Source organism: Zingiber officinale, chromosome 7A, assembly GCF_018446385.1.
Source record: "Zingiber officinale cultivar Zhangliang chromosome 7A, Zo_v1.1, whole genome shotgun sequence".
NCBI lineage: Eukaryota > Viridiplantae > Streptophyta > Magnoliopsida > Zingiberales > Zingiberaceae > Zingiber > Zingiber officinale.
In genome coordinates, this window is record NC_055998.1 from 69,152,117 (window position 1) to 69,167,600 (window position 15,484).

General features: G+C 38.7%; 1 non-coding gene across 1 annotated transcript; it reads left to right on the forward strand.

Moving 5' to 3' along the window:
* The first annotated feature begins 14,968 nt into the window (after positions 1–14,968).
* LOC122003253 lies at positions 14,969–15,075 on the forward strand. The gene has a single exon (XR_006117902.1). It is a non-coding gene; the product is annotated as a small nucleolar RNA R71 (small nucleolar RNA).
* The last annotated feature ends 409 nt before the right edge of the window (positions 15,076–15,484 follow it).

The window sequence follows — 15,484 nt, forward strand, 5'->3', positions numbered from 1 at the left end:
GTTAGGGTTTGTAGAAAGATCAAAACCCCAACTATGCATGATAATGACTCTTCATGATATGCTATGTGATATGTGAACTTTATGTCACTATGTTATGCTTATGCAAGGCTTATGTATGATGAAATGCCTAAGAGATGCTTCTCTATGAGTTGGGACTAAGAGCACTCTTCATGATATGACAAGAAACATGATATGCTATTTTACTTTTGTATGGCTTGTACCGGACCCTAAGAATGGTCCATGGGATGGGCTCCTAAGTTGCCCCTAGGTTGAAGCACGGTCCTAGTTCCCTAATAGATTCGGGATTAGCTATCTCGGATTTATTTAGGGATGCGCACAATTCATGTATGTGGTACAATGTCGGGCCCTCATGTTGAGATTTATGTTTAAGTACCTATATGATATACGTTTTCAAAAGAACATCTTGCATATACTTATTTCATGCTATATGATTATGATATATGTTTTCAAAAGAACATCTTGCATATACTTATTTCATTTTATATGATTATTATGCTTTAGGAAGATACTCTCTTGAGATATGTCTATGATACCTAGATGAACATGCTACTACCTTATGCTTATGCTCTCATATGCTATGTTTATGATTTGCCCAAATGAGTATGACACTACTTTATGCTAGCATGAAATGTTAAATCTAGATGTTGGTTAAATGAATATATTACTACTCCATGTTTAATTCATGATTTATGGCTTTTCTGAGTAGGAAAAGATCTTACTAAGCCTATGTGCTTATAGTTTTAAATTTCCTTGTACTGCAGAAAGGGTAAAGAATGGCTAAACTAAAGGAGCAGCAAGAAGGGCAAAGATATGTGTGGCAGTGGCATGGTATAAGAGATCTGTTTTTGTGTTTCAAGACTTATATATGTTTTAAACTTTTGCATGTGAACTATTTCTTTTCTTACTACTTTTGATGGTTGCTACTTGATATTAATTTGGACTTGTTTGGATGGTTTATACTTAAAGTGAACTTATACTTTCTCTTGTTTCCATGAAACCTTAAAATGTCACTTGTTTAATTAGAGAATTGTTAATTATCATGAACTCTAGAGAACAATATGCATGTTTAGTTTTCCTCTTATTTAGTACGCTTTATGCTCTAGTTAAACAAGCATGTATCATGTTTTCAAGTAATAGATAATAAATTCAATTTTATATGCATGAATGCTGGCATGTTCACTTAGTTTGTTTATATGATTAAGTTTTAATTTTCTTCAACTGCAATGATTGCATATGCATGTATGTATGTTCGCGTAGCGCCACCCTTGCTATCAGTAGGGGAAGGGCGGACGTTACAGTTTTGTATCAGAGCAGGATTACCTTTACACTACACACACATCAAGCCTCCATCCTGCCGCTCTAAGTAAGAAGTTCTATGCCTACTCTATTTCTTTTATGTATGATAAGGAATGCTTTAGTTTAAGTATGCATGAATGTAGGTTAAAATGATAATAACCTTATGCTAGCCTTGTTGTCATTAATGAAGATAAGAATGGATAGAAGACGCAATAACAGAGTCGATGAGACAATACCCCCACCTGATTTGATGCATGTAGTTACTGAACTCCAGCGTCAAGTTACAGAACAGCAGCAAGTTATTAATGCTCTAATGAATCAGCAAGGGAACCCTACCACCCCACCAGTGAACCAGAATCAGATGCCAGTCGTACCTACAGTTGCACCAGTACCACCGATAGGCCCAGCCCCAGTAGTTCGACAAGAGGTGTATCTAATTCAGTGGCAGAGGCTGAAGCCGGAAAATTTCTCTAGCACTTGTGAACCATGGGACGCTCAAGCCTGGTTCAAGACTGTAGAAAGTATAGTAGAGCTACTGGACTGGCCTGAACATGAAAAGGTCAAGTGTGCATCATTCTGCCTTTCGGGAGATGCCAGAATGTGGTGGGATAGGGTTAAAGCAAAGAGGCAAGTGAACCAAATGAGATGGGCGGATTTTGAAGCTGAATTTTTCGAAGAATTCTTCCATATGTGTGTGACAAACAAGCACTACGACGAGTTCACTGAGTTCTGGCAAGGTGACCTATCAGTTAATGAAGCTGTGAAAAGATTCAACCGACTCGCGCGCCTATGCCCAGAGTTGGTCAGTACCAAAAGAGAAAGGGTCCGACTCATGCTAAAGATGCTCCGACCCGAAATAGCTCTGAATGTGGCCAGCGGGGTTAATAGACCATAGACCGCAGAAGAGCTGTTCAGCAGTGCCCTAATCACCGAACACTACCTGAAGGCGCTGAACGAGGGCAAGAGTCAAGCCTAGTCAGGAGGACAGAAACCTCAAAGTACCAAAGCTAGCTGGAAAGGAAATCACAGTGGTAAGAGAAAGCAATGGAACAACTCTAAGAGCGGTCCAGCAAACAAACAGCCCACGTACCCTCAGTGTACTACATGTGGAAAGAAGCATCCCAGGGTGTGCCACAAGGGCACAAATAGGTGCTTCAACTGTGGACTGGAAGGGCATAGAGCCATGGACTGCCCTACCCAGGTTCAGGCACCTCCTCAGCAGTATATTCAGAACAGGGGTACTCCCTCACAGCTACACCAGATGCAAGCTACGATAGAAGGTACTCAGATAAGCCAAGGGAGATTGGAAGCCCCTCCAGTTATGACAAATGCCAGGATTTTCTTTCTCACCAAGGAAGACGTGGCAAATGCTTCTACGATTGTCACAGGTCATATATTTATTTTTAGTCAGCATGCTACTGTATTATTTGATATTGGGGCAACGCACTCGTTCGTCTCTACGCCTTTCACAAAGAAGATAGACATGCCACAACAAGCTTTAGATTGCAAGTTCTTAACGACCTTACCCTCAGGAGAAGTGATGCTATCTACTCATATGCTGCGAGCTGCACCCATCAGAATCGCAGATAGAGAACTTTATTGTGATCTGATAGTGCTCGACATGCAGGATTATGACATTATATTGGGCATGGATTTCCTGAGCAAGTATGGTGCTTCGATCGAGTGCCATAAAAGAAAAGTGGTCTTCCGGCCAGAGGCAGAACCGAGGTTTGAATTTATTGGAGAGCCAAGGAAAGGAACTAAGAAATTCTTATCAGCCTTAAGGGCATATAAGATGTTAGACAACTGATGCACTGGGTTTCTAGCACATGTGGTCGATACCAGCCAAGCAGAGGACTAGAAGCTGGAAGATGTCAAAGTCGTCTACAACTACCCAGATGTATTCCCCGATGAACTACCAGGGTTAGCCCCTGATAGAGAAATTGAATTTGAGATCGAATTAATTCCTGGTACTAAACCGATCTCTAAAGCACCTTACCGTATGGCGCCGACTGAATTGAAGGAACTTCAAGGACAACTACGGGAGTTACTCGACAAGGGACTTATCCGCCCTAGTCACTCTCCATGGGGAGTTCCAGTACTATTTGTGAAGAATAAAGATGAGTCTATGCGAATGTACATAGACTACCGAGCGCTAAATAAGGTGACGATCAAGAACAGGTACCCTCTACTATGGATTGACGACCTGTTTGACTAGTTAAAAGGTGCCACCGTCTTCTCTAAGATTGACCTGAGGTCTGGCTATCATCAAATAAAAAATGAAACAGGATGATATACCGAAGATAACTTTTCGAACAAGATACGGACACTATGAGTTCGTAGTTATGCCCTTCGGAGTGACGAATGCTCCTGCTATGTTTATAGACTTGATGAATCAGGTATTCTCGGCATTCCTCAAAAAATTTGTGATCGTCTTCATCGATGACATCCTCATCTATTCGAGAACCCAAGTAGAGCATGCTGAACACCTGAACATTGTATTGCAGATTCTTCAGGAGAAGCAGTTGTATGCGAAATTCTCCAAATGCAAGTTCTGGCTCGATCGAGTATCATTCTTGGGTCATATTATCTCCAAGGACGGAGTAATGGTAGACCCAATAAAGATTAAAGCTGTGAGTAACTAGAACAGGCCAAAGAATGCCAGTGAGATCAGAAGTTTTCTCAGGCTAGCAGGCTATTATAGGAAGTTCGTAGAGGGCTTCTCTAGAATTGCAACCCCTATGATAGCTCTCACCAGGAAGAACAAGAAATACGAATGGACAGACGATTGCGAGAAGAGTTTCACAGAATTGAAAAGGAGATTGACCAGTGCTCCAATCCTCACTCTTCGAGAAAGTAACGAAAGTTTTGATATGTACAGTGACGCTTCCAGGTTGGGACTCGGACCTGTACTCATGTAAAACGGCAAGGTCAATGCCTATGCCTCTAGGCAACTCAAGGAACACGAAAGGAATTAGCTAGCAGCCGTGGTCTTTGCTCTTAAAATATGGATGCATTATCTATATGGAGCTCAGTGTAAGATTTATACAGATCACCAGAGTCTGAAATACTTCTTCACACAGAAAGACTTAAACATGAGACAACACAGATGGCTCGAGTTAGTCAAGGACTATGACAGCGAGATCTTTTATCATCCGCTCTCAGCAGGAAGTCCTGTGCCTCCTTAATGTCGCTATCGACATTGGCCCAGCCCTAGGAAGGGAAATTATGTGTTACAAGGAAATAAAAATACCAGAGCTAGTCTAAGTTCGAGGATGAACTTTTTAGAAGGTATGAGGATTGTAACGCCCAGCAATTTCATATGAATTTCTTTTAAAATAAGAGAAAATGGAACCAAAAAGAAAAGTAAAAGAAGGGTGGCCAAGGCTTGAACCTTGAACCTCTTAACAAGTGGCAAGTTTTAAGTAGTATGGGATAACTAATAGCCCAGGAGGAAGTATTGTTAGGAAGGAAAGGGAATTTGTAGTTAAGGGTAGGGAGGGTGAAGGGACACCTTTCTTCCTTCACTTAGAAGAAAAGTTTATCTTTCCTTTCTCCCTTCACTTAGAAGAAAAGTTTATCTTTCCTATCTCCCTCCACTTAGAATGAAAAGTTCATTTTATTTTCTCCATTCATTTAGAATAAATGGAAATAAGATAAAGAAAAGTTATTCTTTTTCTTCTTCCTCCTTCTTCTCCCTCCACCGAAACCCTAAGTGTCTTCTTCCCCATTTCCGAATTCAAGCTAAAGGTTTCTCCCTAAGAAAACTGCACAAGGAAGAGTCCTTAAGGCCTAATCCTTCTCACAAGCAAGGTACACAAAGGGGAGTTCAAGAAGCGGAAGTCTTCTTCTTCTCCTCCACCAAGGGTACTTTTCTTAGTAAATCAAGCAAGAGGATGTAAGTATTCCCCTCACCTGCAGTATAAGTAGTTTTCCTCGTTGTTTTTCTTTATGTTTCTTAAAAACTTAGAGCCATGCTCCTTTAGGTTTCGGCCAAGAAGAAATAAAAGGATTAGAGGAAGTTTAAAACCTAAACTATGCTTGCTTATGATTCCTCATGGTGTGTAATCCATTATATGATGTTGGTTTAAGGTGTTCATGCTCTATGTTGCTTAAAAAACTTAGAACCATGCTCCTTTAGGTTTCAGCCAAGATGAAAAAAAAAGGATTAGAGAAAGTTTAAAACCTAAACTATGCTTTCTTATGATTCCTCATGGTGTGTAATCCATATATAATGTTGGTTTAAGGTTTTCATGTTTTATGTTGCTTAAAAACTTGGAACCATGCTCCTTTAGGTTTCGGCCAAGAAGAAAAAAAAAGGATTAGAGAAAGTTTTAAAACCTAAATTATGCTTGCTTATGATTCCTCATGGTGTGTAATCCATTATATGATCTTGGTTTAAGGTTTTCATGCTTTATGTTGCTTAAAAACTTATAACCATGCTCCTTTAGGTTTCGGCCAAGAAGAAATAAAAGGATTAGAGAAAGTTTTAAAACCTAAACTATGCTTGCTTATGATTCCTCATGGTGTGTAATCCATTATATGATGTTGGTTTAAGGTTTTCATGCTTTATGTTGCTTAAAAACTTAGAACGATGCTCCTTTAGGTTCCGGCCAAGAAGAAATAAAAGGATTAGGGAAAGTTTTAAAACCTAAACTATGCTTGCTTATGATTCCTCATGGTGTGTAATCCATTATATGATGTTGGTTTAAGGTTTTCATGCTTTATGTTGCTTAAAAACTTAGAACCATGATCCTTTAGGTTTCGGCCAAGAAGAAATAAAAAGCATTAGAGAAAGTTTTAAAATCTAAACTATGCTTGCTTATGATTCCTCATGATGTGTAATTCATTATATGATGTTAGTTTAAGGTTTCCATGCTATATGTTGCTTAAAACCTAGGACTATACCTTTTGTAAGTTTCGGCCAAGAAGGAAATTGAATGGATTAGGGAAGTTTAATTCCAACTAGACTTGCGTATGTTTCCTCCCATGTTATGCTATGTATTATATGGTATTAGTTTGATGTTTCATGCTTAAATGTGGCTCAAAAACCTAGTACCATGTCTTGTAAGTTTCGGCCAAGAAGGAAATGAAAGGGCTTAGGGAAGCTTAACGCCAACTAGAATTGGTTATGTTTTCTCCCATGATATACTATGTATTATGTGATGCTAGTAGGATGCTTTCCTTGTTTAAAGTTGCTTAATATTTAAGATCATGTCCCATGCAAGTTTCAGCCAAGATATGAGTTAGGGTTTGTAGAAGGATCAAAACCCCAACTATGCATGATAATGACTCTTCATGATATGCTATGTGATATGTGAACTTTATGTCACCATGTTATGCTTATGCAAGGCTTATGTATGATGAAATTCCTAAGAGATGCTTCTCTATAAGTTGGGACTAAGAGCACTCTTCATGATATGACAAGAAACATAATATGCTATTTTACTTTTGTATGGCTTGTACCGGACCCTAAGAATGGTCCATGGGATGGGCTCCTAAGTTGCCCCAAGGTCGAAGCATGGGCCTAGTTCCCTAGTAGATTCGGGATTAGCTATCTCGGATTTATTTAGGGTTGCATGCAATTCATGTATGTAGTACAATGTCGGGCCCTCATGTTGAGATTTATGTTTAAGTACCTATATGATATACGTTTTCAAAAGAACATCTTGCATATACTTATTTCATGCTATATGATTATGATATATGTTTTCAAAAGAACATCTTGCATATACTTATTTCATTCTATATGATTATTATGCTTTAGGAAGATGCTCTCTTGAGATATGTCTATGATACCTAGATGAACATGCTACTACCTTATGCTTATGCTCTCATATGCTATGTTTATGATTTGCCCAAATGAGTATGACACTACTTTATGCTAGCATGAAATGTTAAATCTAGATGTTGGTTAAATGAATATATTACTACTCCATGTTTAATTCATGATTTATGGCTTTTGTGAGTAGGAAAGGATCTTACTAAACCTATGTGCTTATAGTTTTAAATTTCCTTGTACTGTAGAAAAGGGTAAAGAATGGCTAAACTAAAGGGAGCAGTAGGAAGGGCAAAGATTTGTGTGGCAGTGGCATGGTAGAAGAGATTTGTTTTTGTGTTTCAAGACTTATATATGTTTTAAACTTTTGCATGTGAACTATTTCTTTTCTTACTACTTTTGATGATTGCTACTTGATATTAATTTGGACTTGTTTGGATGGTTTATACTTAAAGTGAACTTATACTTTCTCTTGTTTCCATGAAACCTTGAAATGTTAAGCACTTGTTTAATTAGAGAATTGTTAGTTATCATGAACTCTAGAGAACAATATGCATGTTTAGTTTTCCTCTTATTTAGTATGCTTTATGCTCTACTTAAACAAGCATGTATCATGTTTTCAAGTAATAGATAGTATATTCAATTTTTTATGCATGAATGCTGGCATGTTCACCTAGTTTGTTTATATGATTAAGTTTTATTTTTCTTCCGCTGCAATGATTGCATATGCATGTACGTATGTTCGCGTAGCGCCGCCCTTGCTATCAGTAGGGGAAGTGCGGGCGTTACAGAGGCTTGGGAGGATTCTCATCTCAGTAGATCGTCACCCACATGATGTCCGAGATAAGAAGAGGAATACGACAAAAGATCGTGAAGTCTATAAGTTATAAAAGGTATATCTAGTTATTAGTTTCCGCATCATAACTAGTTCATCCTTTTATTTAGATCTTGAAATACCAAACACAAGAGGCTAATGAATCTAGGTAATCAAATTTATGTTTTCGATTTTGTGTTTCTTTTGTTTTTCGAACTTGTGATTCGATTATTCTTTTTAGTTAAACCTAGGGTTACTATAAGAAAATTAAAAATTAAATTTTGTTGAAAGGCTTTGTCTTGGAAGTGGTGGATGCTCCCATACCCAAGAAGGCCTAGTGCCTCGCCATGTTTAACCTGGAAGCCGATCTCTGAAGTTAATATTTAATTGAGTTTGTAACATGGGTGGATTTGGATCAATAATATTAAGCATCATTTGCGATCCAAGACTAAACCACTAAGAACAAATAAATTGAATTTGGAATTAATAATGTTAAGTTCTGTTTACGATTCCAAATTTAATTTCTAAAGAACACAATAGGTTATTAGGAATGATTCAGAACTTGTACAAATTTTTTGTACAAGGGAACCAGTACGATATTCCGAGTAGCAACCAACACCAGAAGCATCACAAACATTCAATCAAACATGGTAATTAGGTCCAAACACAAGAATCTACACAAGATCAAATAGATACAAAACATACCAACATCATCTAGATAGGAAATTGGTAAATCCATGAGATCTTACATCAAATCACACCACAAATACTCCTTTAATCCTAGAATAATGAATCTTCTCCATAGTACAAAGATAGAGATCCGAAGACAAGGAGATTACAAACATTTCAATCCCAATCAAGAAGAGAGAATAGAAATGCTTATCTAGAGACGATGAGTGATCTTCGGAACCAATCCTTAGCTTTTGGAGTCGATTTGGAGATGGAGATGGCCTTGGATCGTCGGATCAAGCCGGAGAAGGTGAAGAACAACCCCAAATTGGATCTCTCCAAAGGGAGAGCCATGTCCCTTTTGAAAGAGGAGGAAACCCCCTTATATAGAACAGGGCACGGGCACCACACGACCCGTGCCACAGCCGCGTGTCCTTCACACGGCCTCCCCCATTCTGCTCTCAGCCAATGTCACATGGTCGTGTGGCCTTCACACAGCCATGCCCTGCTTTGTCTCTGGATAGGTTACACGGTCGTGTGGTTCACACGGTCTAGCCAATCTTGGCCTCTGGAAATCTTGCACTGCCATATAGCACACACAGCCTAGACTTGCTTTCTCTCTGGAAGTGTTGCATGGCCGTGTAGATCTACACGACCGTGTTCTGGATACGCTGCTGGGGTGACATGGTCGTGTGGATCCACATGACCATATCATGCTCCTCCTCTGGTGAAGCTACATGGGCTGTCTGCACCACACGACCAAAGTCATTTTCCTCCTTGCTTCTTGGCATGGTCATGTAGCTCACATGGCCAGTGCTGTCTTCCTTCTCTTATTGACTGGATCGACCACGAACATCATTTCCTCTCCAAATTCGACTCCTGAAACAGAAAATACACAAGGGCAGATCTCCGAACAAAGAAGAGTAATTATGCTGAAAGTAAGACAAAAAGTATGAAAGTGCATAGACAAAGCATGCGTAAAATATGTGAATGTGTGTTAAAACATGATAAGTAAGTGTATATAATCTACGCATATTGCATCCCCAGACTTAAACCTTTGTTTGTCCTCAAGCAAAATGCCGCAATCTAAACTCATGTGCTCTATAATGCATCATAATCCCTAGTGCACTTTCCTAACTCTATCTACAAGTTTCATTGATAAGCATGGTCGTGGAAATACTCAAGTATGGCCTAAGCATAAGTTTCTTGTGCACAATGCAATAAGTGACCCAAACACTTCAAGTTTCAATCTTTGTCCTAGTCAAGTCGTCATCTAATTGAGTTCCTAATATTTCCGGTGATAGGCACTTACCTTCCACACACTTGGTTCATATTCCTCAATCCACCCAAGGTCTCAAAGGCGTGCTCGATATCAAGAGAAACATAGGAGTCATTTCCCTAGTAACCTAACTCGGTCTTAAAGGGGTAACTTGCTAGTTTTCACTCACGACAACTATTTTTTTTATATCCCTTATTCATTTTTTCATTTAGTGATTGCAAGATGCAACACTTGAACACAAATGCATATAAGTGCAAATGTTGGGATATTTTGATTTTTTCAAATGAGCTTACATGACTCGAGCATCATACAGTAACAAGATGTAGTTTGAGAAATCACCATAGGAACTAAGTAATAAACAAATTGGATGAATCATGACTATTCCAATGATATCAACTATTTAAGCTCAAGTAAAGTGATAATAGAATCCTTAAGGTTAAGCCAAAACTCAAATTTATTTTCATACAATACTTAGCTCATATCATGTTACTTAAGATAGAGAAAAGAGATACACTAAACATACTAGCATTATATCCACAACATTATGAATCAAGATATAAATGTGCAAATAATTTTGCTTGTAAAGAAGTCATCAGTAATGAAGAATGATGTTCTTAGTATGCCACAATATTTCAAAAGGCAGTCAAGTGACAGCCAAAACCAAATCTAGCAAACAAACCAAAGAAAATGCCAGACATAAGCAAAAACTGAATGCAAGAAAAATAAAATAAAATACAGAACAACTAAAAATGTAAAAGAAAATACAGAAATTTTAGGTTGCAAATACCCCCGGCCCCCCAAACTTAAACTTTTCATTGTCTCGATGAAATCAATATGGTGGTGGTGGTGGTGGAGGAGGGCGGGGAAATGGAGGTCTATGTGGTCAGCAAGAAAGAAAACTAGGAAAGCTAAGAGTCTCACTCAGGATCCTATGATATTTGTAAAGGGAATCAACTTGTTGACGTGTAACACTCATGTCCTCTATGAAATCTCTCATTCTAGCTTGATCTGTATCATAATCCTGGATAAACTCACCCACTTGACTTTGAAAGTTCCTCGTGAACTAAAAATGATCTCGCACCTCTCTATACTGGTCATTTGACAAAGTGAAGTGACCCTCCAACATTACTCATTGGGCCTCTTTCTTCTTGTGAAGCGAGTTTAGAGAAGCACGGAAATCAGAAAAATCAAATCTGGAGTGACCCGTACCATAGGCAAAAGAGTACTTAGCAGGTTTCGGATGTCCGGATGGCTACGGGTGTCCATATGACGAGGGTTCAAGGTGGGGCTCGGTGTCTCCTAACAAGGAAGGGACATTCTCGGGATCTAAATCAGTGATTACCCAATTAGCAGGATTGTGAACTGAGGTTCGCTCGAGACAAGGAAGGGGTAATGGAAAATCATCCTTCCTAGGGAAGGAAAACTCATTCTTATCCCGACAAATCATCTTCATGGCAAGACATTCATTGATATCGATCATGTTATTACCATGGATGATTTCTAACTCATCTAGATCACAACCTAGATTTATAGCTATTTGGGTAATCAAACCACCAAAGATAATTAATCCCGAGGATACTTTCCCGGCTCTCACAAAGTTTTGTAAAAAATGGAAACCGGAATCAAAGTCAACCTTATGTAACATAACCCAAAGAGGATAAAGTTCCACTTTCCTAACAACTCCATCGCTTTCCCCTCTACCAAATAGTTTTACTCATGACTCGGTGTAAGTACCTAAAGATGGGATTTTGCGTATGGGAAGCTTTAGCTCTAGAGGACTCATAAGGTTGGTTCAATCCAGTAATTGAATTCCAAAAATTATTCCAACTAAATCTAGGGTCAAACCTGCGAGAGCCACCAGTAGACAAACCAAAACAACTGTTGAAGTCACTAAATGTCCATTGAAATTCTTGATTTATTAATCTAAAGATAATTTTGCTAATATAATCATCTTTATTCAAATAGTGGACATCTAATGAGCTCAAGAATTCAAGTAAAATTTGAGGATATGTAGGAAGATGTGTGTACATAATATCATCCTAATCTAAAGAACTAATCATCCAATCCATATCATCTCTAATTCCTAAAACATTCAAAACAGTTGGGTCCATGTATCGTGTACACACAATCTTTTTTGTGTCAAGAATATCAAATCTAGCTTTATGATCATCATTTCTAAAAATGATAGTGAATTCATTGTCGTTACCTTCGTCGTGTGCCCTCTGTTTGCCTTTACCCTTTGCAACTTTCTCCTTGCCCTTTTCCTTTAGTGGTTCCTTTTCTCTGCTTGATCCACCACTTCCTTTTTGAAGCTTCTTCAAAAGGTTAGACATGACATCAAGTTCAAAGAGGGAAAATTGTTGTTTAATTGGAGAAGTGAGATCTTGAGAAGTAAGATCTTAGGGAAGGAAGTTGTATATCTTGAAGGTAAGAGAGGAGAATTGCTGTTTAGATCTAAATCTAGATGTGGTTTATGGAGAAAAATGAGTAAGAGATCTAGATCTAAGAGGTTAAGAAGAAAGGTTGAAGATGAGAAAGGGTTGGAGAAGAAATTCGGCTTGGGGGTGTGGAAGACATGGCCTTGGCACGACCATGTCTTATAGACACGGTCAAATCAAGATGCTCCACACGGTCGTGTAGATCTACTCAGCCCAAGCAGTTCTCCTCTCGGTTAGAACCACATGGTCGTGCCAAATGGCAAGGGCAGTGGTGTCTCCTTCTCAACTAGGTTAACACGACAGTGTGTGTCACACGAGTGAGTTCATTTTCTTCTCTATTGGCCTCACACGATCGTGTGTGTCGCACGCCCTCCTTCTTCTTCTTCTCGAGTATTTTCACACGGCCATGTGAAATCACACGGCCTTGACCCTCTTCTTCTCAGGTGATCTCACATGGCCAGTGTGAGTCACACGGCCAATGTGAGTCACACGACCAGTGCTAGTTACACGGCAGGGTGTCACACGACCGAGTGCTCCTCCTCGTCTATAAGTGTCACACGGTCGTGTATGGTATACAACCGAGCTTTGTTAGGTCCAATATTACTGAATTTCCTCCTTTCTGACTTCTCCAATGCCTCCATGCACATAAAATAATCATGGCCAACTCATGGAAGCAATGTACAACCTGAAAACAAAAACAACAACAATTTAAAAACATTAACTAATGAAAAAGAAAGTTCAAATTGAATCTAACTAAAGGAACCCTTGGGTTGTCTCCCAAGAAGTGTTTGTTTAAGGTCATTAGCTAGATCCCATCTCCGTTTTCATGACTATACCCAAGGAGACATGGATTTTCCTCCTAGGTTGAGTGTGCTTCTTCTTCCCTCATTCTTGCTCTCGGAGGGCAGATGTACTTCTCATTTTTTATTGGGGGCCTTCTCCCAACACTTGCCGGATCATGTACTTCGTCCGACGGCCTCCCATGAGGATGGAAGTTCCAATCCTCCAATTTGTAAGCTTCGTCCTGCTGCAGATGCTCACTAAGAAAGAAGAGACATGGTTAGAAGAATTAGATAGATCATACTCCAACCTTTCCTTACCAATTACCAATGAAAGTTTATGATTTTTCATGTCTATTATAGCTCCAACTATTGCAATAAAAGGTCTTCCCAGTATTATTGGAATCTTCGGGTCTTCTTCCATGTTAAGTATAATGAAATCTGTGGGAATTATGCTCCCACCCACTTCTACTGGCATATCTTCAGCAATACCCATAAGGTACCTGCAAGTATGATCAGCTAATTGCAGTGCCATAGTAGTAAGTTTAAAATTTTTGAGACTTAGTTTATTACAAATTGAGTATGGAATGATGCTAACACTTGCCCCCAAATCACAAAAATCTTTTTCTATAAATTTAAATCCTATAGTGTAAGGAATATAAAAGCTTCCTGGGTCTTAGAGCTTCAGGGAAGTGTTCTTCTCAAATAAAGCGTTACATTCTTCAGTTAGAGCTACGATCCCAGTGTCCCCTTTTCTTCTTTTGTTGGACATAATATCCTTCAGAAATTTGGCAAACTTCAGCATTTGTTAAATGACATCAATTAGAGGGCCTCAACACAAATATCTTTAACCTTGTTAAGAAATCTTCCAAATTCTTCATCCTTCTTCAACATGACTAATCTTTGAGGAAAAGGGATTGCTTGGCTTTAAGGGTAAAGTGGAAGAGTCTCTCCAACCTTCTTGGTATTCTCCTCATCATCTTGAATCTGAACTGGTTCAAGTGTTGGAGGAGAGATTAAATTTTCATTCCTTTTGGAACAGTCACTTGAGGATATCCCAAGGTCCGTCTACTCCTAAGCTCAATTCTGTTGTAGTGTTCCATTTGATTGACATAAGGTTTTCTATGAAATTGACCTGGTGTTCTTGAAGATGAAGAAGCTATCTTGGCAATTTGGCTATCTTGCATTTTCTGGTGTTTCTTTGAATTATCCATTCTCTGATTTAACAGCTTGATTTCTTACTTCAATTCATTTTGACCAGAAATAAATTCTTCAGGCATTTTCTCCAATTTAGAAAATTGATAGCCTTAAGAAGGTTGTTGTTGTTGAAATTTTTGTTGCCCGGGATGGTAGCTTGGTCTAGCCCCCGAGGATGGTCCTTGTTCTTGATTATTACGATAAAAGAAGTTTGGATGATTCTTCCAACCAGGGTTATATGTGTTGGAGTATGGATTATTTTGTCTCTGATTGTAACTCATGATTGCATCACATTGCTCAAGTTGATTAATTTGTGCAAAGATGGCTCCCAATGGGCATGAATCTTGAGCATGATCTGTGCTTCCACATGTTTCACATGCACACACTATGACATTGACCGTGCTAGAATTTATTCCCATATTTTCCATCTTTTTAGTAAGAGCATACAATTTTGCAGACATCAAAGTAATTGCATCTACATCAAATTTTCCTAATGCTTTAATTGGATTTGTATATGAATAGCCTCCACTTCTTTCTGTAGCCCATTGATGATGATTTTGTGCTACACTTTCAATAATGTTCTCGGCTTCATCTAGACTTTTGTTCATAAGTGTCCCTCTGACTACAAAATCTAGAGACACCTTTGTATGATAGTTGATGCCGTTATAAAACGTATGTAAAACTAGCCATTTTTCCAGTCCATAATGTGGGCATTGTATGAGCATATTGTTGTATCTATCCCATGCTTCAAATAATGATTCGGAGTTTGACTGTCTGAAGCTTGCTATCAAATTTCTCATATAAGCAATTTTTCTTGGAGGATAGAATTTGTCCTGAAATTGTTGCTCACATTGTTCCCAAGTAGATATACTATTTGTAGGCAAAGAATTTAGCCATTGTTTGGCTCTATCTCTCAAAGAAAACCCAAATAATAATAATCGCACTGCTTCTGCTGGAACACCATTCATTTTCATTGTACCACAGATTTTGTAGAAAGCTTCAAGATGTTGATTAGGATCTTCATGTGGTCCACCTCCAAACTAGTTCTATTGTACCATAGTGATTATCGCAGGCTTGATTTCAAAATTATTGGCTTCAACAGATGACCTTGTGATGCTAGAATGAAGTCCACTTGCATATGGTGCTGCATAATCTTTCAATGGTTTGTTTGCCATATTTGAGTATTCTTGTTCTTCTAGATGTCTTTGCGAG